This window comes from Canis lupus, chromosome 11 (genome assembly GCF_003254725.2).
Source record: "Canis lupus dingo isolate Sandy chromosome 11, ASM325472v2, whole genome shotgun sequence".
Classification (NCBI taxonomy): domain Eukaryota; kingdom Metazoa; phylum Chordata; class Mammalia; order Carnivora; family Canidae; genus Canis; species Canis lupus.
The window spans coordinates 59,467,326-59,491,146 of NC_064253.1; the positions used below are offsets into that span (position 1 = coordinate 59,467,326).

The 23,821-nt window shown below is 37.9% G+C and overlaps 1 long non-coding RNA gene across 1 annotated transcript in view; it reads left to right on the forward strand.

Moving 5' to 3' along the window:
• LOC118350356 (uncharacterized) overlaps positions 1 to 19,656 on the forward strand; it is a 33,928-nt gene extending 14,272 nt beyond the window's left edge. The window contains exons 3-4 of the long non-coding RNA XR_004803993.1: positions 15,921 to 15,986; positions 19,569 to 19,656. This is a non-coding gene — a long non-coding RNA (uncharacterized LOC118350356). The remainder of the gene's footprint in view (positions 1 to 15,920; positions 15,987 to 19,568) is intronic.
• Positions 19,657 to 23,821: the final 4,165 nt, after the last annotated feature.

Consider the following 23,821-nt stretch of genomic DNA (forward strand, 5'->3'; position numbering starts at 1 on the left):
GACTATGGAAGTAATGTTGCAATGGCCATCTCTAAGCATAAAGTTTTATTTTTTACTCTACTTCAAATGATGCCCTTAGGATAATTTGAGAAAAGGTATATTTTTCATTTTTTAAGATTCTTGATTAAAATGGGCAGTTTGTTGTCCCAAAAGTTTGTGCCAAAATACAACATTTAATATACATATACATATGAGAATAATACATATCAATGTGTATAAATATAGATACATAATTTTAAATCAGTTCAATATATTTATAATATTTATTTTTTGAAAAGAGATTTGAAGAAGCAAGCCAATCTGGTATATATGAATGAGAATTTCAGAAATCACTGCTAACATCACCCTACAGAAAATAAGCTTTCAATTCTACCAGGATAAAAATCACTGAAGCAAATAAAATTTCTCCATTCATAGATTACGGCAGTAAATTGGTCCAAAAGGGTAAACAAAAAACATCAAAGCTAATGGAAGAGACAGATGCTAGATAAGAAGATGAGTGTGCTGAACTGAAGACTAGCGTTTGTTAGGCTTTAAGGAACAGATGACTGGAAAATATAAGATCCTTCTGCAGGGTTGTCAGAGTGAAACGACTTATAAATGATCAATTTTCTCTTTTGTAAAGTTAGAAACAATGGATTACTTTAACTGACAGCCAAAGAAAAGAAAGGTTACTGAGAAGAAAGAGAGCAGATTGCTAATGGAAAATGACTCTCAAAAAAACTCGTGAATTTTTAGGGAAAGTTGAAACTTCAAGAAAATTAGAACAAAGAAATAGTTAATTCAGAGAATAAAGATTAAGAACCAGAAATGGTCTTGGCAGCCCATAAAGCAATGCATCCTTTTTATCCATTCAATTCTAAATATTTTCTGATTACCTAATAGATGCTGGGCAGTGAGTTAGACCACACCAAATAAAATTACTTTAGACAGTGTCTCTGGCAATGGAGTTTGAGAGTCTATTTTAAGAGTAAACAAATAAAGGTAATTATAACTTCTTCAGTAACAATTAAAATGTACATAGCCAAACAAAGAGATGCCTTATTTACCATCAATTAACAAAGTTGAGAAAGTTCCCTCTGTTTTATAATAGCCTATGTTGTCAAAAGTGAGTATAGAGGCAGTCTATCCACTATTAATGACATTGTTAATTGATGCTATGAGGTACCAGTGAAATTTAACCCAGGGAAATTTAACCAGAAAAGGATTGTGAAGAGTTAAGAGATTTTTACCTTCCTTGCAAGCTAAAAATTTAGCCTGCAACACTTATATGAAGGTTGGCGGAAGGATGTGAGACTCTGTAGCCGCAGTATCATTTTCTTGTATTTTCTTGTGCCAGTGCCCCAAGCCCAGGCATCCACAGAGGAAAGTGAAGAGGTCCAGGTGACATACCCATATGTGATCGACTGCAACAGAAGAGAGGAACTTGACCCTTAATGACACCAGACAGTAAGCTGCTTTCCCATTGTTCTGGAGGGAGATAACACCTCTATTTTCCAAGACTGTTCAGTACATAAACATCTATGAAAATTATTTGGAACAAAGGTAGTGAGTGATTGTGCTTACAAAATGTAGATAATTGTCTCCCAATATACCCTACACATCAAAAATGTTTAAAAAAATAACTGATATTATCTAAAGGATAGGGTTGCTAAAATAAGATTTAAATGAATAAAAAATTTTACTCCATATGGAGATAGCAGTTTCAAGTTTATAAATAATTACCAGCCTCAAGGATGTCAGGGAGAGGTTTGAGACCATCAGGACACTTCCCCAGGTCCTTTCTTGTCACATTATGAATACTCTAAGAATAGTGTATAGTCCTGTCACTTGCAAAGAAGGGGACTGTTTCGATATTTCCTACTCATTCAGTTGTTCAATTTCATTGTCATTACATAGCATATATGACATATTCCAAGAACTATTCCCTATAAATATGTTTGTTTACCACAAACAATTCTACACAGATTGGATAGATCCTGCTAAAAGAATTCCATAATAAAGTCTCCTCTACTAGCAAATATCATCAATGGATCTGCTAGCAGATATGTCAATGTATTTATTAAGAGGTAGGTGAGGTGGGTGCTATAAGTAATAACTTCTGGACAACTCAGTTCCCTTAGACATAAAACAAGAAAAATAATACCTACCTCATGTTTATTTTGAGAATTAAACATGTTAATACATGTAAAGCATTGAATAGTATACATCTTATAATATCTTATATAGAGTAAAAATCTATGTTGGTTAACACTATTATGATAAACAAAATCTCTTTTAGGGAAATGTTTAAAAAGTTTGATGTATTCATCTGATAAAAATCTAATCTTTTAAGTTTTATGAAATATTTAGTGCAATAGGAAAATGCTCATAACATATGGTTAAGTAAAACTACCTTGATTCAAAACTATATTCCCATAATATACTATTTTGCAAAATACGTATGTGCATCTACATAATAGAAGAAAATAATAGAAGAAAAATTCCCAAATAATATTCACTGAGGTTGAGATTTGACCAATAAGACTTTAATCATAGGAAAATTGGACACTCCTAAATAAAGTGGGGCTTTATATTTAAATTTTTTTAATATTTTATTTATTTGAGAGATAGAAAGCATGAGCAGAGGAAGGGGCAGAGGGATAAACAGACGCCCCCCTGAGGGGGGAGCCCAACATGAATGCACAAGGTTCAGTCTCAGGCCCCTGAGATCATGACCTGAACCAAAATCAAGAGGCTGATGCTTACCAGCTGAGCCACCCAGGTGCCAAAGTAAGGCTTTTTAAATACCTTCTTATGAATTCCATTTATATAAGCATGTGAACCTTTGTTAGTAGCATGATGAACTCTAGACTGATTCAACTTCTGTGCAAAATCCTTTTGTATTAGCTTTTAAAAATTGTAGGAAGATCCTGTTTAAGATGAAAAATATTTGCGTTAATCTTATTATGAACTTCTGCTTTTAAAATTTGTTTGTTCCCAGAAAACCAGTGCTTTGTTTATCCCTCTATTTATAATGCTTCCAATATCTGAGACTCTAACTAATGTTCCCTACCTAACAGAGAGGCTTTCTTTAGTCATTCAATAGGGGGAGATACTTAGTTGTAGTTTGTCTTTGCTCTTCCGAAGGAATTTTGAATGCTCTAATAGAACTTTGAAGCTAGAATTGCATAAAAACAACAAAAAACACCTTTGATGCTTCACATTAATGATTGCATTAATTTTATGAAAACCAGTTTGACTATAAAACCGGTCAGTTACTAATTTATAAACTACATCAATTGATTATTTGACTATCTTTTCCTAACAAATGCCAAGTGAATTATTGACTTACTTGGAACTGAAGGACACCTAGAGTCATCTAATTAACATAGAATTCAGGGCAGTCCACCTCCCTACCTTGTGATTAAATTTAGCTGATCTGGCCAGGCTGTTTTCTTTCTCTTTCATTGTATGATGCATTTCCTTTGTGAATTTCAGTGCAGGAATTAAGGGGGACAGTGATGAGATCTGAGTAGATAAATTTCTCTGCCTCTTCCAAACAGGCTCTGAAAATCCCCCTTCCTCATTTGACAGATATGGAAACTAAGATCCAGGGTTAGCTAGGTGGTTGCTTAAAACAAAACTGTTAGAGATGGATCTGAATCAAAGGCTTTTGACATCCAATTCCATATTATTCTTCATAAGCTGCAACAACTCTTTTTAAAGCACTATCTGGGGATCCCTGGATGGCGCAGCGGTTTGGCGCCTGCCTTTGGCCCAGGGCACGATCCTGGAGACCCGGGATCGAATCCCACATCCGGCTCCCGGTGAATGGAGCCTGCTTCTCCCTCTGCCTATGTCTCTGCCTCTCTCTCTTTCTCTCTCTGTGACTATCATAAATAAATAAAAAAAATTTAAAAAAAAATAAAAAAAAATAAAGCACTATCTGTCAAAAAATAACTACTTGAGTTAATTATAGTAGATATGCACACAGGGCTTTTGCTGGGGCGGGGGTGGGGGGGCGTCATCTGGAATGAGATGGTCAGGTGTAAATATGATATTTACACCTGACCATGATATTACCCATTATGATATTTGATATTTGATATATGATATTTGATATTTATGATATTGATATGATACCCATTATTGATATTTATGATATTACCCATTACCCATTATGATATTTACACCTGATTTACCCATTTAAGATGGGTAATCTTACACAGAAGTCCATCTGTGAAATGAGTCAGCCTGGTGTGTGGGACCAGGAATGGGAGATAGTACAATGCTGAAAGCTCAAATGGACTAGAATTTCATCCACAGCACACTGTACACTGAGTCTGCAAGAAGAAACAAATTCCAGGGCTGGGTCAATGGTGAAAAAGAAGGAGTTGACTTGACCAGCTTGACGTCAGATTTTGGTTGAGTCTGGCAATGCAGGGTAAGCAGAGATACCTAAACTGTAAGACTGGGAAGAGCAGAAGATGTCTGCGTATTATTAACAAGGAGGAAAATAAAAAGATTAATTTGTTAACCAAACATACACTTTTGCATTTGAAGGTTTTTCCCCCCATGGATTCTGTTAATGAGTGAAGAATATTCAAATATATTCTTATAATTTTTCTCTACTTTATCAATAATACTGATTATGGGACTTCATCAGAAGATGTTGATAAGCTATTCACTTAGCCTGAGTAGCAAAATGCATGAAATGGCATTGCCTAAGGGCTTTATACAGAGAAAAAATTGAAAACATAGCCAGCTGCCAGATGGAAGATATGTTTGCAGAGCTCCAAAAACTGCTGCAGAGCAAACACTGCTGAACAATAGCAACTGGGGCCTGCCTTGGCACTTGTTATCTATTTGCAGTCATTCATAAAATTTTAATGTTTGGACATTAAACAGAGCACAGAAGAGATATTGCTCTGGTCTGCTAAGTGTTAGTGCTGGATTAAGACCTAAAGTCAGAATTATGAAAAACACCACACCACAAGCAGCTATAATGATTGAGGGGAATGTGACTGCTGCTGTTTGTTCATCTAGGATGATGGCACTTACTGATAAAAATACAAATTACTTCCTATAACTTATTTATGATCAGCATGGAATCATACAACAGCACCCTGCTATCCTGTTCTGCAATGATATATATAATCATTGGCCAGGTTTATGGAAGAAGTCTCAGAAATGATCTTTCCTCGGGGTATCAATATGTACGAACGAAGGACCGTTATTTGAGCTTAATTTGCCTAATTACAGCGGATTACTCTATGTTAGCAAGGGTAATTTCTCAAGTCAGTCTCTGCAGATGCTTTGTGTGAAATGGGAGAGATAAAAAGAATGTCTCCAAAAGAAGAGGTGTAGAAGAAGAGCGCAGAGCTTGGAGTCGGTCAAAGGAAAGGCATTTACCTCTCCAGACCTCATTATTTTGTTTCATCTATAAAAGCTGATAATATCTAGTTTATATGGTGTTGGAATAATTTAACAAAACACCATAAAGGAATGCTCTGATTACAGTCTGGTTTATAACAAGAGAATAATCACAACAAAGAATATTTGACTGTTGCTACCAGATTCCTCTTTTGACCTAAAATTTTAAACACTGAGGAGGGAGTGAAGGTCTCTCCACCAGAAATTCCCTAAGAGGAGGTTGGCCTCTCTTTATCACTCGCCACCCTCGACCCCACATCCCCCCCCATATACCTCAATATTAGTTATGACTACTCCTTTAACCCCATTCCAGGAATGATCTATGCTCACTTGCAAGCTAAATCCCAACCAGTATGAAAACTAACCAAAATATATTAAGTTTTCTTCTTAGCAAGTGAAATTCAAAAATAGTTCACAGCTGCCATCCATGCCTGATGAATGAGTTTCTGGAGGTGTTCAAAACCCCAGGTGCCTGTGAGAGCATCATGCTGAAACTTCTTGACCTACACTAATGCTGTGCAATATCTCTGCTTGACTAACTACAGACTAAACTTTCTCTGCTGGGCTGGGAATACTAAGTCTCTGGCCTCAGCTTGTGGTCATTACTCATACTTCTTACCAGTGTCCCCTCTGTTGCTCTCAAATCTGTAATGTCACACAAAATATCTGCCCCATTTAAAATAGAATTTTTTGGAACAGATGTCTGCCTGGCTTGGATTTGAGTTTGGCCTGTGTCCCTGGGGTTTATGATCCTGGATTTACACCACCATTTACTTCTTCCTCATCTTGTGCTTGCACCCTATCTTGGTTGCCCTCTGAAATCCATATAAACTACTTCCAGTTCACATTCATTTAGTTATTGACTTTCTATTCTTGGAAGAGTTCCTAATATCAACAACTCAGCCCGGACCTAAAGTTTAAGACACTCTTGGTTGCTTTATAAAGGCTCATTTAGTTTAAAATTCATGCAATGGGAGAAGTTTAATTTGTGGCTTTTTGGTCTTATGAAGTTGTTAAACCAAGTTTGCTTAGATTAACAAACTGGTTTTCTACTGAAACTCATTTCTTCACCTCCATTCTATGCTCCATATTCAACAAATGAAACATTTTAAATAAAAAAAGAACCAGTTTTAAGAAGTTATTAGAATTCACTCCGGATTCTGTAAGGGGGAGTATTATACTCTACAATACAATGGCTTAGCAAGAATGAGAGAACATATTCTCAGCCAATGGAGAATGAATGTTTGACTGTCCTGTATCCAGAAAAATAAAAGACCCAGAAGTGGAATATTATGCTGTGTTGTAGAAAATTACAGAAAAGTCTAAACTGCTCATTAGAAAAATTTTATTTTCAAGGTTGTTTATATCTATTCATGCTATTTCTACTTCCTAACGAAACATGTTGGGCCATACACTATTGTATAAATTTAATTATTAGAAGCATCCAATTTATACATAATTAGGCAGTTTACACTTTCAGAGTTTAAGACATTTGAAAATGTTTTTTAAATATAACAAGCAGGGATGCCTGGATGGCTCAGTGGTTGGGTGTCTGCCTTTGGCTCAGAATGTGATCCCAGAGTTCCAGGATTGAGTCCCACATCAGGCTCCCTGCATGGAGCCTGCTTCTGCCTCCGCCTATGTCTCTGCCTCTTTCTGTGTGTATCTCTCATGAATAAATAAATAAAATCTTTAAATAAATAAATAAATAAATAAATAAAACAAGCAATAATTTTTAAAATATTTCTATTATAGGGAAATGTATAAAAGATCTAGAAAGAGGTAAATACCTCTATTTACTAAAAAGATCATGAATAAATTTCAGTAGTGTGGATCTAAATACAAAATGTTTAATAAACAAAAACTAAAAAACCCACAGAAGTTGGCTAGGAAAAATCATAAAGAATGAATCTCAATTAATTGTAGGATAAATCAATAAATATTATGTAAAATTCATTATGTGTCAGATTTTAGGAGTCCCAACCTACTCAAGTCCTGAGCATTAGTCACCCATTTTGGGTGGGAGGAGCCATCTCTGGAAAGAAGGAGAGTTCCTTGTCTGCAGAATGAATGAAGTGTTCATTCATGTCCTGGCATCATCCCCTATGCCTGATTATACTCATTGTCTTTCTTCTCCTTGTCCATGTTTGTAGCTTAAATCATGCTGACAGAAAACAACAAAGAGACACAACCTATTTTCCATGATGAAAACAAGGAGGGAAAAGATAGTCATATCTTTTTTTTGTTTTTCTTCATTATTCTTTGCTGTCAGATACTTCCCATGGTGTCCCCTCCCCATTATTTCCTTTTGTCTTCTTCATTTTCCTCTCCATCCCCCTACTCTTCCTTTTCTTGATCCTTTCTTTTCTGTGATCTTCATCATTACCCCTTTTCTCTTTTTCCATGTCTTTTCTTCTTTTCCTGAAAGACTTCAAAAGTACATATCAATCATTAAACAAGGTTGAAGTCGGTACTCAGCTTCTGAGGACTTGCAAATCAAGATATCAAAAGCTCACCACTAGAAATATTTTAAAGCCTTTATGAATAAATAGTGCAGCACCCTAACAAAGACCACCAGAGAAGCCTGTTAACCCAACAAAACTGAGTCTACTAAACTTACCAAAGCAGAGGACATCATCATCTTGATAATTTTAAATATGTCTCAAAAGGGAAAAGTTTTGGAAAGTCTTGAATTTTGGAGTCTGGGGTAAAGTGGCTTAAGGCAGGTCTTTTAAGATAGTAAATGAACTGGGAAAACATTTATGATGTATCCTTTAGTATTTAGATGGTAAATGAACTAGGAAACATTTATGATGTATCCTTTAGTATTGCTGTACCATCGGGCCAAGAATCTTAAAGCAAGCCTTGATAATCAACCTGTTGTTCTGATTAGCAAACTGTGTCTAGGTGATGAACTTTTGTCCACATCATTCACCTAGATAGTTTGGTTTATAAAAATTTCTTCAAGCAAAAAAAAAAAAAAAAGAATTATTTACTGGGTGTCAGGTTTATTTCCTTCGTTAAAAAATTCTTGAGAAAAGAATTGAATCATATTGACATGAGTGGTCTCAGTTCTTAGTCCCTTATAATTTAATTATGGTTAAATTCTCTGGGAGCAGTGGTCTTAGTTTTTACAGAAGGAATGGTCTCAGTTCAACATAGAGAAAAGTATCAAATAAAGTCTCTCACAATATACTTTGGAAAGAAGGTAAAATACATGCTGGACAATTCTCCATCAGGGAAAGTACTGTACCCTGTGGGTATTTGGAGATATGTCCAGGGAGTATTATTTGCATTTAGAGGCTAGTGTCAAGGAATGCTAAATGAATAATGATATGTAAAGCATCTCATACAACAGAATTGTCATAGCTGAAATGCCAATAGAGCCCCTCTTAGAAAACAATGACTGGCTGATAGTAACTTTAGGTAGAGTTCCTCTTGTTTAAAAGCCACACTAGAAGTATACAGATTAGCAGCTCATCAGTTTATAGTAGTCCTCTCCATTAACATGTCAGAAAATTCTCTTGTTTTCAACATTCCAAAAAACCCATGAAGAACTAGGAAGTAGATTAAATAAAGTTGGAAGGGATATCTACTATCCTAGGAAACAATCAAGATTCAATTTTTTTCTCAAAAAGAATAAAAGAAATGGGAAATTCAACAGTAACAAAATTTAGTATTCATCCATCAAAGTAAAATCAAGTTGGCTTCCAGAAGACCATACGTAGCAGTAGTTTAAGCAAGGAAATTAAAGATTCAGCAGATCACAAAATTAATATGAACCTACAAATTTAGTGAAAATTGGATTAAATTATTGGAAGAACACTAGAGTGCCAATTTCAAAGCACAGTAGGAGAAGCATATTAGATTATATACATCGCATTTTATGAGAGACATTAGCAAAACAAAATGGAGCCAGGAGAAAATAACCAAGATGATGAAGAGAGTAGAGAGACCTTGGCATATCCATACTGTATGAGAAATTAAGTAATAGGGGCTTATAGCCTGGAGATAGGAGTCTCGATATTCAACATGTGGTTCGCTGACCAACAGGATTGGCTCACCTGAGAACTCATTAGAAATGCAGAAACTCAGATCTCATCCCAGATTCATTAAGTGAGAATCTGCATTTTTACAAGGTGCCAGGTAATTCTTACACGTACATTCATGTCTAATAAGTGGTTGGAGGACTGTTTCTTGATCTTACCTGAAAGTAATAATCATCTGATGTGTGTGATGGAAATGCTGATTCCCTAGACCCAAACTCAGACTTTTGGGTTCAGAATTTCCTGGGGAAAAGACTAGGTGATCTGTAGGTTTAGCAAGTGCCATGTGATCTTAATCAGGCAAATTTGGGAAACTGTTCCAATTCCCAGAACTAGATGTAGAAAGACTGTTAAGATCAGCTAGATTTTGACTATAATTTCCAAAACTTTGTTCTATCAGAAGAATATGCTGCTTTGGGAGGTAATGAGCCCTGGTCACAGAGCTATTATAAGTAGAGGCTCACCATCTCTCAGAAATGACAAGGAAGGGAAGTTTGTTCTCTGTAGGAGGTAGAACTAGATGATTCTATGTTTCCTTCCAAATATAAAATGTAGAGTCTTCTAAATCCAGCTGTGATTTCTCAAACCAATTTGTAGAGATACTTGATAATAAAAGCCAGAGGCAAATCCAAGAATAAAAAATTTTGACCCCTGTTTCAGTGGGCCCATTCCCACTGCTGCCTTTCATTAGAATTTGCTGGTAATTCATCTAAACTGTGATCCCAGTGGCACCAGGAACTGAAAATAGATCCACAGGTTCCAGGAAGTAATTAACGGTTTTTCTACTGAGCTCAGCTTGAATTAACTTCGAGGAGTCTTGCAGCTGCCTAGATTTTTCACACCAAGTCATGTCATGGTGCATAATTTGATGCTGTAATTTATTCACAGTTAATTCTTATTAAATGAAGCCCAGTGGCAGTTTTACCGTAATAAGGAAAGAAAGTACTCCTTGTTTTATTGCCAGAAAACTGTTCACTGAGGTGAAAAATCAAGACTCACCTATGATCTGTTAATATACAGGTAATTGTTATGTGGTGCTCTCCAATTGAGCAGCTACACGAGTTCTCAAATGGAACTGCGATGAAGTTCCACCTCTATTTCTCTTTTATGACTCTGGTTATTTGAAGATTACATTCAATTAGAGTTTTGCCCTTCTGTTTCAAACTCTAGCACCAAGTTACACCACTCACTCAGGATTTTGCAGCAGTTATTGTAACAAAATCAGACAGCCATCATTTCATTCAGGCATGCTCACTCACTCTCTCTTATGTATTAAAGTGTTGTGGAGGGAAAAAAAATAGTTGCTCTGAGCAAGAAGGGAGAGCGGAGCAAAGGGGAGAGGCTCTGACAGGTGTGAAAATTGGCTTTGTCAGTCTAAGGTGTGGACCTTAAATGCATAATCCGTACCCCATGCCAGTATGCATCACTTGTGTGAGTAAGATTGGTGTTAGGGGTGTTGCCATGACTGGATAGAAGTAGAAAGAGGGGAAAGGAAATGTATGAGATTTTGTGATGTTCAAATAAAGTCATTTGCTGGTAACTTTGTTTTTTTTTTTTTTTTTAAAGAAACAATATTTTCCTCAAGTTTGAATCTAAAAAATAACACTTGATCCTGCTCAGTGAGTGGCATTATTGCCCATCAACCATTTCATGCTAGAAATAATAATGCTCCCCAGTCATGCTCAGTTCTCCCTCCCAGCCCCACATTCAATTTGTTCACCAAGTCCTGTTCATTTTATCTATTAAAATGCTCTTGAAAATAACACATGTTCACCAAACTCATAAGTTAATAATTCATCCATGCATTTACCATGTATTGGTAACATGGTAACAATTATGTGTTGGACAGTCTCACAGAAAAGATTTAAAAAGTGCACTAACCAAGGTCCCTACTAATAAGCTAGGCCCTAAATGATAGAATGAGCCTCTATCTTCTCTCCCTCACATAAATCTCTTTCTCCAACCAGTACATTTGTATGAAGGTATCTCTGTGGCAGGTCTGACTCCACTAAAATCTAAATGACTCCTAACTGGGTGTAATCATGAAAGTCACCTGAATTCTTTGGAAAGAAAGAAAAACAGACAAGGAAGGAAGGAAAGAAGGAAGGAAGGAAGGAAGGAAGGAAGGAAGGAAGGAAGGAAGGAAGGAAGGAAGGACAGAAGACAGGAGGGAATGGGGGAAGGAGAAAAAGGAAGGGAGGGTGGGGGACAAGGACATCTCCTTTGTTGGTTATCACTGGAGCCAAGTCAGCAAAAGTTGACTAGTAAAAAACTAGGCTGCCTGGAATTCTTATCTAGGGGAATTTAGAAAACACTAGACTAAAGGCTTCAGCCAAAATACATAGCTTGATGCTCAAAATTCTCCATAATCTGCTCAGACCCGCCATATACATAATACTTCACATTCTCTAAGGTACTCTAGCCTCCAGTCCATTGATTCACAATCATGTTTTCAAACCAAAATAACTGTGAAGCTTTGTAAATAACTCACACAAGTAGGTCTCATCCCTATAACTCTGGTACACAGGATCCTCCAGACCTAGAGTGTGGCCCATAAACAGCACGACGAGGGATTCTGATTCACAGCCAAGTTTGAAACCTGTTGCCTTTTCACAAACAGCCACTCCTTTTTCTCTCACCACCATCCTGTCTCCCTCTGGCTGGGATCATCTACTTTTTTTCCCTTTGTGAACCCAAGAAGCCAATTTTCAGAACTCCCTTTAATTGTCACCTCCTGTCTAAAGACTTATTTGCCTCACCTCCACCAACGAGTTTCCCTTTTTTGAGTTTTCATAATACTTTGCTCACAGTGCTAGCCTCTTAGTACATTGTCTCATATCTGTTTGAATAAAATCGCCTCTTTTGTTGAATTGAGTCTTCTTACCTGAGACAGTGATATTTTTGTCCCTATATGCCTTATATCCTAGGAATGCATCTAAAAGAAAAGTAGGAAAATAGGATGGAAGAAAGGGGAGGTTATTGAGAAGGTGCACAATGGGAGGCATTTGGGTGCTATTACTCTTATTCTTCAATTTCTTCACCAGAGTAGTGATTACACTGATGTGTTCATTTTATAGTAATTCATTGAACCATACACTTTTGTGTTTATCTGTTTATATATGTTTTGCCTCAGTATTTAGTTTAAAAGAGAGAAAAAGAGACGGAATGAAAGTGTCCACATTAGTGAAGATGAACCCAAAGTCCAAACTCAGAAAGGAGACTACCTGGCTACTTGTTTCTCTTCCACATTATCTTTGCCCTGAGCCATTTTCTTTAAAGAAGTCTCTGCCAATTGGGTGTAATCATGTATGCCTACTGGTTGTGTCTTTTATCAAATGGGAATCATGGAATTTATGGTATTGTTCTTGACAATCTGGTGTATCTTTTAAAATAGGGAGAATCAGGGGATCCCTGGATGGCTCAGTGGTTTTGCGCCTGCCTTTGGCCCAAGAGTCCCGGGATTGAGTCCCATATCAGGCCACCGGCATGGAGCCTGCTTCTCCCTCTGCCTGTGTCTCTGCCTCTCTCTCTCTCTAGGTCTATCATAAATAAATAAATAAATCTTAAAAAAAAATAAAATAGGGAGAATCAGATTACCATTAAATGATTTGAAAATCAAAAATTCTGATTCTAATCAAATTCTGAGTCAAAAATTCTGATTCCCAGCCTTTTATGCCTTGACAATTTAGTAGTTGTGATCCTCAAACACATTAGTCTTTGTTTTTTTTTTTTAAGATTTTATTTATTTGAGAGAGAGAGAGCAACATTTCAGCAGGGTGAGGGGCAGAGGGAGAAGGAGAAGCAGCTCCCCGCTGAGCATGGAGACCAATGTGGGACTCAATCCCAGGACCCCAAGATCATGACCTGAGCCAAAGGCAGCCACTTAACTATAAGCCACCCAGGTGCCTCATTATTCTCTGTTTTTGAGACACAGCTTCCCATTTAATAAAATTGATTTTTCATTTTTCGTTCTAGTACATTTTATTAAATGTACTAGATACTAGACTCTACTACTATATATGCTAGAGTTGGGGCTCAACACTAGAAACTAGACAAGTTTACTGCCCTTAAAATGCTGACAGACTATTGGGGAGAGGTATGATTATAATATAGGGTAAGAAGTACCATAAAAGCCCTTTGTGGAATGTGCATGTGTATCAGGAAAGATGAATACCTCCTGTCCAACCTACCACATATCGGTGTCCCGTTGTGAGCTTCTAATGATACGGACATTTTCATCCCACTTGGATGGGAGAAGAGAAAGAGGGACAGATTATAGAATGAAAAGCAGACTATTAAAGATAAAGCCTTGGGTGAGATTGACAGTTCCACTTCTAAAGTTGACTCTTGGGACACCTGGGTGGCTCAGGGATTGAGCTTCTGCCTTTGGCTTAGGGCATGATGCTGGAGTCCCAGGATCAAGTACCACACAGGGCTCCCTGCGTGAAGCCTATTTCTCCTCTCTCTGCCTGCGTCTTTGTCTCTCTCTCTCTCTGTGCCTCTCATGAATAAAATATTTTAAATAAAATATTTAAAAAAAAATTAAAGTTGACTCTTGGCTAATTCTTGACTGGTGGTTGCCTATTATAGTTACTTCAACTAATACTTACTGAATCCCAATCATGTGCAGGGTATTTGGTTAAAGCCTAAAAATAAAGCAGAAAAAAAAAAAAAAAAGATAGAGTTCATCTCTCTGCCTTTGGAAGTTCACAGGAGGAACAGACAACCAGAAAATGAAAACGACGCCATAAGTAGTATAACAAGGAAGTAGAGTTTATGTTCGTACATTCATGTCTGAGAGAAGCTGACCTGAATTTGGGAAGTTGGGTAAACCTTTCCAGGAATGAAGGGTAAAGAATTAACCAAGAAAGGAGAAGAATGTGAAGTTATGGGTTTAGTGATTCATCCGGTGGGAACAACTCAGACAAGGATCCAAAGGAAAGAATTTGACAAGTTCAGGCAACTGAGAGAAGTGCAGAACGTCCATGAGGAAATAAATGGTAACTTCTGAGGCTGCAGAGGCAGGTGCAAACCAATTCGTATAGGCCCTCCCAAATTTGGGAAACCAGGTTCCAGAGTTTTGACTTACATTCTGGAGGTCAACAGAGATATCAGAACCCCTTGTAAGCATTTGAAGTAGCAGAGTGATCTTCTATGAGTTATATCTAAGGAAAAAAAATCCCTTAAATTTCAGTTTGAGAAATTCCCTGTGGTGAGGGCCAGATTGGGGTAGGAAAGTAAACCAGCTTCTACTCCCACTTAGTATGTGGTGTGCTGGACCATAAGTGAAGGTGCAGGATAAGCATGGTACACTTTCAAGAAGTTTATATTTTACTTAGAATTGGGGCTAAAGTTTGTATTCCATATTTTTAGGATGTTCCACGACATACCTGTCACATATACAGAGTCAGCAGCACCTTACTGCTGTCAGGGGCCAGCCTCATGTTTTCATCATGAAAACTCACAGAGTAGAACATTTTATTTGCAGCAACAGATTAGGAAACTTGGAACTTTTGTCTAGTCCCTGTGGCTTCCCAAAGAAACAAAGTAACTAAGATGACAGCGCTTCTCTGCCACAGTTTGTGACTCAGTACTAAGCAGCAGTCATCAATATAAAAGCCATGAGATGTACTTAGATGTTTATTTAAAGTATGGGCTTTATTATTGGGGAGATGCAAATTAGTCTAAATGTCAGTATCTGTTGTGTGAAAAAAGAAACTGAACAATTACCACATGAAACTCTCTTTCAGCAACATTTAAAAGCCAATCATGCAAATTTTGAAGGCAAATCATCAGAAGTTTTGGAGCTAAAAAGAGAAATGTCTTGACTAGGAGCGAAACAATAAAAAGAACAATCAAACAAGCAAATGAAAAATTGTCTGACACTGTCTTCAAGATCACTTTCAAAAATCATCTTGGAAAGAAATCTCATATTTAGAAGTACATTTAGAAAACTGCTATACTGCAAATAAGGCCAAATCTGTTTGAATCAAAAAGGGGTAACCAAATACTTCCCATAGAGATCTCACCAACCAACATATTTTAATGTATTCTAGACATAAGAACAACTCGTTAGGAGACCGATGTTAACCTGCTATTCTTTTTAACAACTGCTTGAAAACAATATTATAATTTGGAAAATATTTGTAATTATTATTATTTCCCATAATTGGAGTACGTTTTCTAGTAAAAATGAGTTTTGAATTATGTGTAGAGATTTCCTGGGTGAATATATTTTTTGTGACTTTTCTGTGAGCTGGGAGTTGTCCCAGGATACTTGATGTCATCAACATGGTCTGAAAACTAGCCTTGTAGTCGTCCACTTCTTATCATAAGCATCTTAAAGACATCTGGACATTAAGTGAATAAAACACAAAACCCCCACAGATTTAAATAATTTAACAATCGTAACATAAGCCTAACTAATTCTGTTTCTTTCTCATGTACCTGTTCCCTTAGGAACCATACCAACAATTAGTGCTTCGATAGCAGCAAGCAACACAGAGCAGACACTGCACTGGAGAGGTAAGCTACACCCAGCATGGGGAGTCCGTTATTACAGGAAGACTTAATTCTGAAGGGAGCTAATGAGGGAAGGCTTAAAAGTGACAATAATTTATGTGCATGCCTTAAAAGGTATTAAGTGATTTGGATTCTAAACGTGTCCAGATCCCAATTCCAGTGCATGGGTGGGAAGTTCTCTCCACCTCCCAAACAATTCTCTGGACACCCATGGGGTGTCCTACAATTCTACTCAATTCTGATCCCATCTACCCAGAGGTCATGTCAGATTCCACAGTTTAAGGGGTCACTCCTATAAGACTCACCTACCTCTCTACTTCAGATGACAGTTGCCAGTCCAAATTGTTACCTATACTTCAGACCAACTGGCTAAAAATCAGAGGTTCCCAAGACCTCTTCCTTTGGCTCAATTGATTTGGCAGAATGGCTGACAGAGCTCAGAAAATCTGTTTACTGGAAGCAGGAAATCTGTTTACTGGAAGCCAGAAACTTCCATGCTATCTCTGAGGGAGCCCCTGTACCCACACCTCCACCTGTCCACCAACCTGGAAGCTCTCTAAAACCCTGTCATTTGGGGGTTCTATGAAGGATTCGTTATAAAGGCATGATTGAGTAAATCATTACTCAATCACTTCTCTCTCTTCCCTGGAGGAGACTGGGAATGGATGTGGGGGTCAGGTACCTGAAGGGTCAGATTCTCTAATCTTGTAGTTGGTTCCCCTGACAACGAGCATCCTTATGCAGAAGTCACGGAAGGGCTTTCCAAAATTCATTTTTTTAACATAATAAAAGATACTTTTATTACTCTTATCACAGGAAATCCCAATGGCTATATGAGCCAGGACTTAGGACAGAACACATATTATGAGAAATATATGTGGTCATCTGGGTGTTTTGTTTTGTTTAGGTGCTGTGCTTTAACCTATATAATGTTTAGAAATATTTAAGGAGTTTTAAAGTAAGAAAGTGAAGAAGCTCAGCTTTGACAGGTCTCAGAGGACTTGCACATGTTATGGAGTTAGGTAGGCACCTATTTTGGAACACTAGGGATGTGGTATTTCTATCAGTTTCTTTTATTTTCAGTATAAGCCTATTTTCCTCTTTTAAGCTGCTGTGCCAGGGGACTCTCAAGCAATTGAACTTTGCAGGCCCCAGTGACTTTTTGGCCATCTGCCACATAGCCCCTTTCTTAACTATAAAGCAATACCACAAAATTGAAACTAGAAGAACATGGTACCTCAGGGTTTGGGCAATTCCATTTCAAGAAATAATTTATGTAATTAACAACCCAGAAAGAAATAAGACTGTGAGATATTGTACAGATATATATATATATATATATATATATATATATATATATATATATTTTAAAACACACAAAAAAAACCTTATTTCTAGATTTCTGTTACAAGCTAGGAAAGCCTGAGTATCAGTGCCTCAACAGAGAAAAGAAAAGTTGTAAGTTAACTTCCCTGCTGACAATTTTTTTAATCCTCCCTTTCCTAAAGCAGAAGTTAAGTGTTTCCTGCTCATATGTAATACCTGATTATCATATACTGAGTGTAGTTTTTGACAAATTCATTTGACTAATATTTATTTCTGGAGTTCTGAATCTTCTCTCATTACCTTATTACTATTTTTTTTAACGAGCCATTTAGTTCATTTAGCGCTCGGCAAAGGTAAAGTTTCCTCTCCTAGTTTAAGCCAAAAATTCTCAAAAATAGTTGGATGAGGAGTTATTTTTTAAAAATATCTGTAAGTAAGGGTGTCAGGGCCAACAGTAACAATCTATAAATGCTATTTTTAGTGAATATGTCTGTTTATGCCACAAGACTATAAATTACTTGAAGACGTATATATATATGTATGTATATTTTATTTTCCTAGCAGAAGTCTCACACAGAGTGGCTATGCCAATAAACTTTGATGAATGAATAAATGAAATGGAAAAATTAATAAAGGAAATATCTAAAATATTACTGATTTAATGGTATATTTAAGAAAGTTCTTAGATATACAAATTAGTTATTATAAGGCACTTTACGAGGAATACCAAGGACACTGTTTTGTCCCGGTGGTTACATCAAATTTTGTCTTCTATGAAATCATCCCAAAAAGTAAATTGTGAATGTTATTTCTAAATGACTCAGAAAATGAAAACCCCAAAGATATTACTGGGGAAGGGTGGGGGTGGGAAGAGACATTTCATGGAAATAAGGAATAAACAAACAAAGCCCCTAATTATGACTCAAGAAAATATATTGGTAGTACAGTGTTGAAACAAATTGTCAATTCTGTCTTGACTTCTTTTTTTTTTTTGTCTTGACTTCTTTTTTTTTTTTAATTTTTTTTTTAATTTATTTATGATAGTCACAGAGAGAGAGAGAGAGAGAGGCAGAGACACAGGCAGAGGGAGAAGCAGGCTCCATGCACCGGGAGCCTGATGTGGGATTCGATTCCGGGTCTCCAGGATCGCGCCCTGGGCCAAAGGCAGGCGCCAAACCGCTGCGCCACCCAGGGATCCCTTTGTCTTGACTTCTGATGTTAAGGACTTTTATATTTCTGTATACATAGTTCCTTGTATATATAAGGCATTTCTTTCTCTATCAGGCACATTTTGGAGTTTTTTTGAGAAATTTTCAAATGCAGTCAAATTGTCACAGTTTTGCTGTCAAAATAATAATAACAATAATAATAATGAGAGTGAGAAACTCTGCTCTCAGATTGCCCTGAGCTTCCATTTCTGATATCGTTCTGCATCACAACTTCCTTCTTCCTTGTCGAGATCTCTTCTGCTGGAACCTGGGCTCTTTGTGTCCAGAAACCATGTGTAGTTGTTGTATTACCAGCAACCAGCTCAGTGCCTCACTCATAAGTGGTAAAGTTAGTAGATTCCTAAGGGGTAAAGTTAGTAGATTCCTATATAATGAGTAAGTGAAAGAATGAATGAGCAAAAACCTGCCTCTGGAATATCTGTAGAAACCAATTTCAGGTTTATGCACTGGCAGATGAAGAAGACGGTCAGAATTAATCAGAAATAAAAACTATATTTTCTACAGCCAGAATTTAAAAAATTTGTCATGTTTCACATGGACCTGAGCTTTACTGCCTCACTTCCCCTGCTGTTTGGATTTCAACATGGTGAAGGAAAATCGAACATTTGCAGGATGCATTATAAGGAGACCAGATCTGTGCAATAATAAAACCACAAAATCAAAAATGAAAATTTAGGCTCCCTTATCTGGAATTATGATACAAGTAAACATTGGGTGGATTCTACAGTTTTTTTAAATAGGAAAAAAAATAACCAAAACAAGTTTTATCTTATAATGTTATTATTGCACTTTTCAGTTAATGAATCGTCTTTAAAAATTAAAATTGGCAAGCATATGTTTGGTGTATATATAGTTTCTACATACATGTGCTAGATTCTTATAACATCATACATTCAATAAAAATTATTAGTAGATAGATATTATTTGAACTTCATAAAACCTTTAGAGGCAGCTACGTTTTAGATATTGTTGTATTTACTGGTCGGGAAAATGAGTGTCAGATAAGTGAAATTACTTGCTCACCCAACAGAGCCAAGATTCAAGCATGGACCCCGACTGTAGTCATGTGTAATGTGCCAGCCTGCGTGGCCTTCGTTTCCCAGAGACCTTATGAAAGGTATGTGGGAGGGGAACAGCATTCCAGTCTGGCTTTCACCTGGACCACTCTCCCGTGTGCTTGCTTGGCCTGCCCGTGACCATGGCTTCCCAGTCATGTGCATCATTAGGGCCCCGGTTCTTCCATTCTTCACCTACCCATTTACCTGCTCTTGTCACCCCCTCCCCCAGCCTCAAACCCAGTTCTGAACTGATATTAATCCTCTTGCTTCCAACTCCGAAAAGTCATCAGACTTTCTCTGGAGATGCTGGCATCCCAGACTGTCATTAGGACCAGGTTTAGCATATTCAAGATCAGTCTGGGGTCTAAGATGCATGCTAAGTGCCATATAACCCTGGCACTGAACCTAGCTGTCAGCCCTCTCAGCTTCGGCACCAAAGAGGGAAACAAGGATCCCAGTGGCATCTGTGCTTAGACCTCCTGAGAGTCCCAGGAGGGGGTGCGACCTACTCAGGCTTTCCTCTGCAGAAACAGAAGCATGGGCTTCCGGATGTGGGTCAATATCCATGAGAGAAACAACCCATGTAGGTGCTTTTCTCCTATAACCTGGAAACCACAACAGTCCCATCTGCTACAATACTAAAAAGCAAGGAGTTGCAGTGTTTCTCAAGGGGGTAGAACCATCGCATAATACAACAGCTGCATTTGACCCAGGGCTGGTCCCCCAGGGTTTTACCCCTGCTACTTAATCAGCACCTTAAGTTGTCTTACTTCCCTCCCTGCCAACCTCCCAACCTCCTCCCAGTACTCTGGACATCAGCCCAGAAAGGCTCTTTCTATCCTTGTACTAAGAACCAGAGGCACCTGCTTCGAAGCCAGACCGCAGGAGCTTCAGGCAGCAGTGCACTTACAAGTCATAAAACTTTTTTATTTTTTATTTTTTAATTGTCTCGCTTTGTCTTTAAAGAACCGGTAGTGAATTTTCAATTCACAAATTAAAATTCTCGAGATTTCACAGATGAGGAAAATGAGCTTCAAGGAAATTGGAAGAAATGTAAAACTAGTTTAAGTCAGAGCCCACATGTAAATGTAGGCAGTCTGATTTCAGCTCTGGGGTAGGGGAAGGGGGCAGTGGGAGGTGGTGGGTAGGAGAAAGGAGACTTCACCTCCACCTGTGATACTCTGATAGCTGCTGCCCAAGGCAGTGCCGTACACCGAGGAGGTCTTGGCACAGGAATTAAATTTCAGTGATGCTCAATTAGAGGTGACCTACTGGTAATGGCAAAAAGCACCAAGATAGCATTTGGACCAATTTTAATCCCAGTTGCTTCAGTCCTGGTGAACTGGTAATGGAACCACCCAGTGAGCAAGCATAGATCAAAGGACTTCAGATCATGGGCAGATTGGAGAAATTTTGGTTTTTCCTCCAATAGCCTCCTTTCTTAGGAAACATTCTCGAATAATTTGTGGCAGGATTTTTGCAGAAAGCAGAGTACATTCAGTTCTTTCCAATTACCCAAAAGCCTTGACTCTCTGTTGCAGGATTTTTATTCCTTTAGTGCCCAAGGTTCTTGGTCACACCACTTCAAAGAATAAAGAGATAGACCAGACAAAGAGTGGTGGGCAGCAAGGCAGCAAAGTTGATTGAGCCTAGTACACAGCTCCCAGAGAGGGAGGGGATCCGAGAGAGTTGCCTTCAGAGTTTCTAAGTTTAGAGGGTTTTATGGGGTCTTTTGCAGAACTATCTTAAGTAATCAGGGCTTTGGTCATGTATCTGTCTACCTATTAGGTTAATGTCAATATGCGGATGGTCTTTTGGGGCTGACATCTGGGGGCTTATGTCTTAACTTCTCCTTGCCCATGATAGGGACAAATGCTTTGTGGTTAATTGTCTTATTTTAGGACGTTTTGCAGAAGCCATTTCTGCAAAGGCTGCAAAACAGAATGCCAGTGCGGTCCTGTCTAAGCTGCAAAATAGTATATTAGTGCTGTTTTATCTTAGCTGTCCTGACTCCATATTTTCTTGCTGGGGACCCTGACCCTGACTACCTAATTGTCCAGCTAACTCCGAACGTCTCCAGCATGTCTTCCAGGGCTTCGTGCTCTGCCTCTGCTTACCTCGCACACAGTGCCTGTCCCTTTAGCACATTACTAGTATGCACTGTCTGCAGTTCCACAAAATGGAACTGCTCTTATGTCCAGGTCCTTGCTCACACCGTCATTTCTGTCTGGATCATACTTTTCCAGTCTCTTTTCTCTTTTGTCATCTTCCACAAATAAACTTAGCCATTATTATATTTGGGAAACCTCTCTGAATCCCCCTAATTACATGTTACTTACCCCTAATGTGTCTTTCTCTGATCACACACTGTACTGTACCCTCTTTGTGATGATGTCACTCAAATATAAACTCCTGAAGGGTAGAAGCCACATCTAGCTGCTAGAAATATGTCTGGTACATAATATGCACTCCAAAAATATTTATTAATTTAGTGCTGAATTCTTTCTATTAAAAGGAATTTTATTTCCAAAATTATCTCTTATCTATAGGGATTGGGATAGTAGCAGATAGAAATGTCAGGATAGAAGCATAATAAATGGCAAGTTAATTTGGGTTAGATTGGGAGGGGCCTTCATGCTGGATATTCTTGATGCGTTTTCCTCCTGAATCCACCCTGTTCTGGGTTCCAGGAGTCTGAACTTTGGGGTCCACATGTACCATGTTCTCTAAGCATCTGACTGAATTCTACTAGTGGATGCCCGAGAGGGAGATTATAAGGCATATATTGGGACATTTGTTTTCTTAGCTCCCCACTTTGCAGCTGAATCCCAGTCATTTAACTACCAAAGTGCTCATCCTCTATGGGGGTGACCCTCTCCTGAGGCTGCTGCTCTTTCCCAGTTCAGGGACAGAAGCTAAGCTAAGTTTTGCCATCAATTTTGAATTTCTCTTTAGCCTTCCCCCACACACATTCGTTCCTTGTAAATTTGTAAGTGGTTGCACCCTCTTCCTACAAGGCACCTAAGCTATACAGCTTTACATTGTGTGAGATTGGGACTTAATTCTGTATGAAATGAGAACCAAAAGGTTTTAGAATATAAAGATATCCATGCAACTTGAATATTAGCAGGAAAAAAATGACCTATCACACTGTAGTTTCCTTAGGAGCAGAACCCTTGCCTTATTCGGTGCCATAACCAGCACCTACAAGACTATATGATATACCTGGCCACAACACATACTTATTAAACAACATAAGTAACCTTGAAAACAATTGATTAAATCTGCATAACCTAAAGCTTGAATTTTAATCAAGTACAGACAAAGAGAATGCATTAAAAAAAAAAAAAAAAAAAGAGCCCCTAGTTATTGGAAAGAAAGAGCAACAAAGCAGGTAGATTCCAGAGAAATCCTATAAGCTAACAGCAGGCAATCTAAATGAGTAATTCCCCGAGAGAGCAGGACCTGCAAAGCACCTCTTCCCATGTAGGTGATGTTGTACTGGCTCTGACACAGCCATCTTACTGTGACCATAGATAATTCCTCTCAGTGATTAACTGCACTAGGACAGTGCTGCAGTGAGCACTTATTGCTTTACAATCCATAAGGACAGACCGGGAATCGAAGGCATCATTGCCAGCAAGGCACCATTTACCTCGTCCTGCAAACATCACTCTGATATCAAAAGGTGGTTGACTTTGATAAACTTTCCAAGTATAGGGCCTCTGAAGATATTTTTAGAATCAGGAAGCCTGTAAGATAAGTACAAGATGCCAAACAGAACTGAGGAAATAAGGGGAGAAAGGGAGGAGAAATTAAACAAAGAAAAACTCTGCTGGATTTCCTGAACAAATTCTTCTACTTCCCCCTTGTGGCCGAATTTCCCAAGAAGTGGGATTTCTTTTTCCCTCCAAGCAACATTTATTATTATTTGGGTCAGATTATAAAAATAAAACTTGTTTATTACAAATGATACAGAAAGTGCATTGGAGCAGATAGATAGAACGCCTTATGGGGAGGCATAAATTCTGCAAGCAGGATTTTATAAATGAATTAATGTTTCCACGAAGGCTTAACCAAGAACAAAGAGATCCATCCAGGAGCTTGACTGGTACAGAAAGGTAAGCTCCATCTGTGGAGAGACTCATCTAATTCTCGTGATCACCCTGTGTGGTAAATAGCGTTATCCCCAAATTAGTAATCTAAGAGTGCTATAAAAACTATT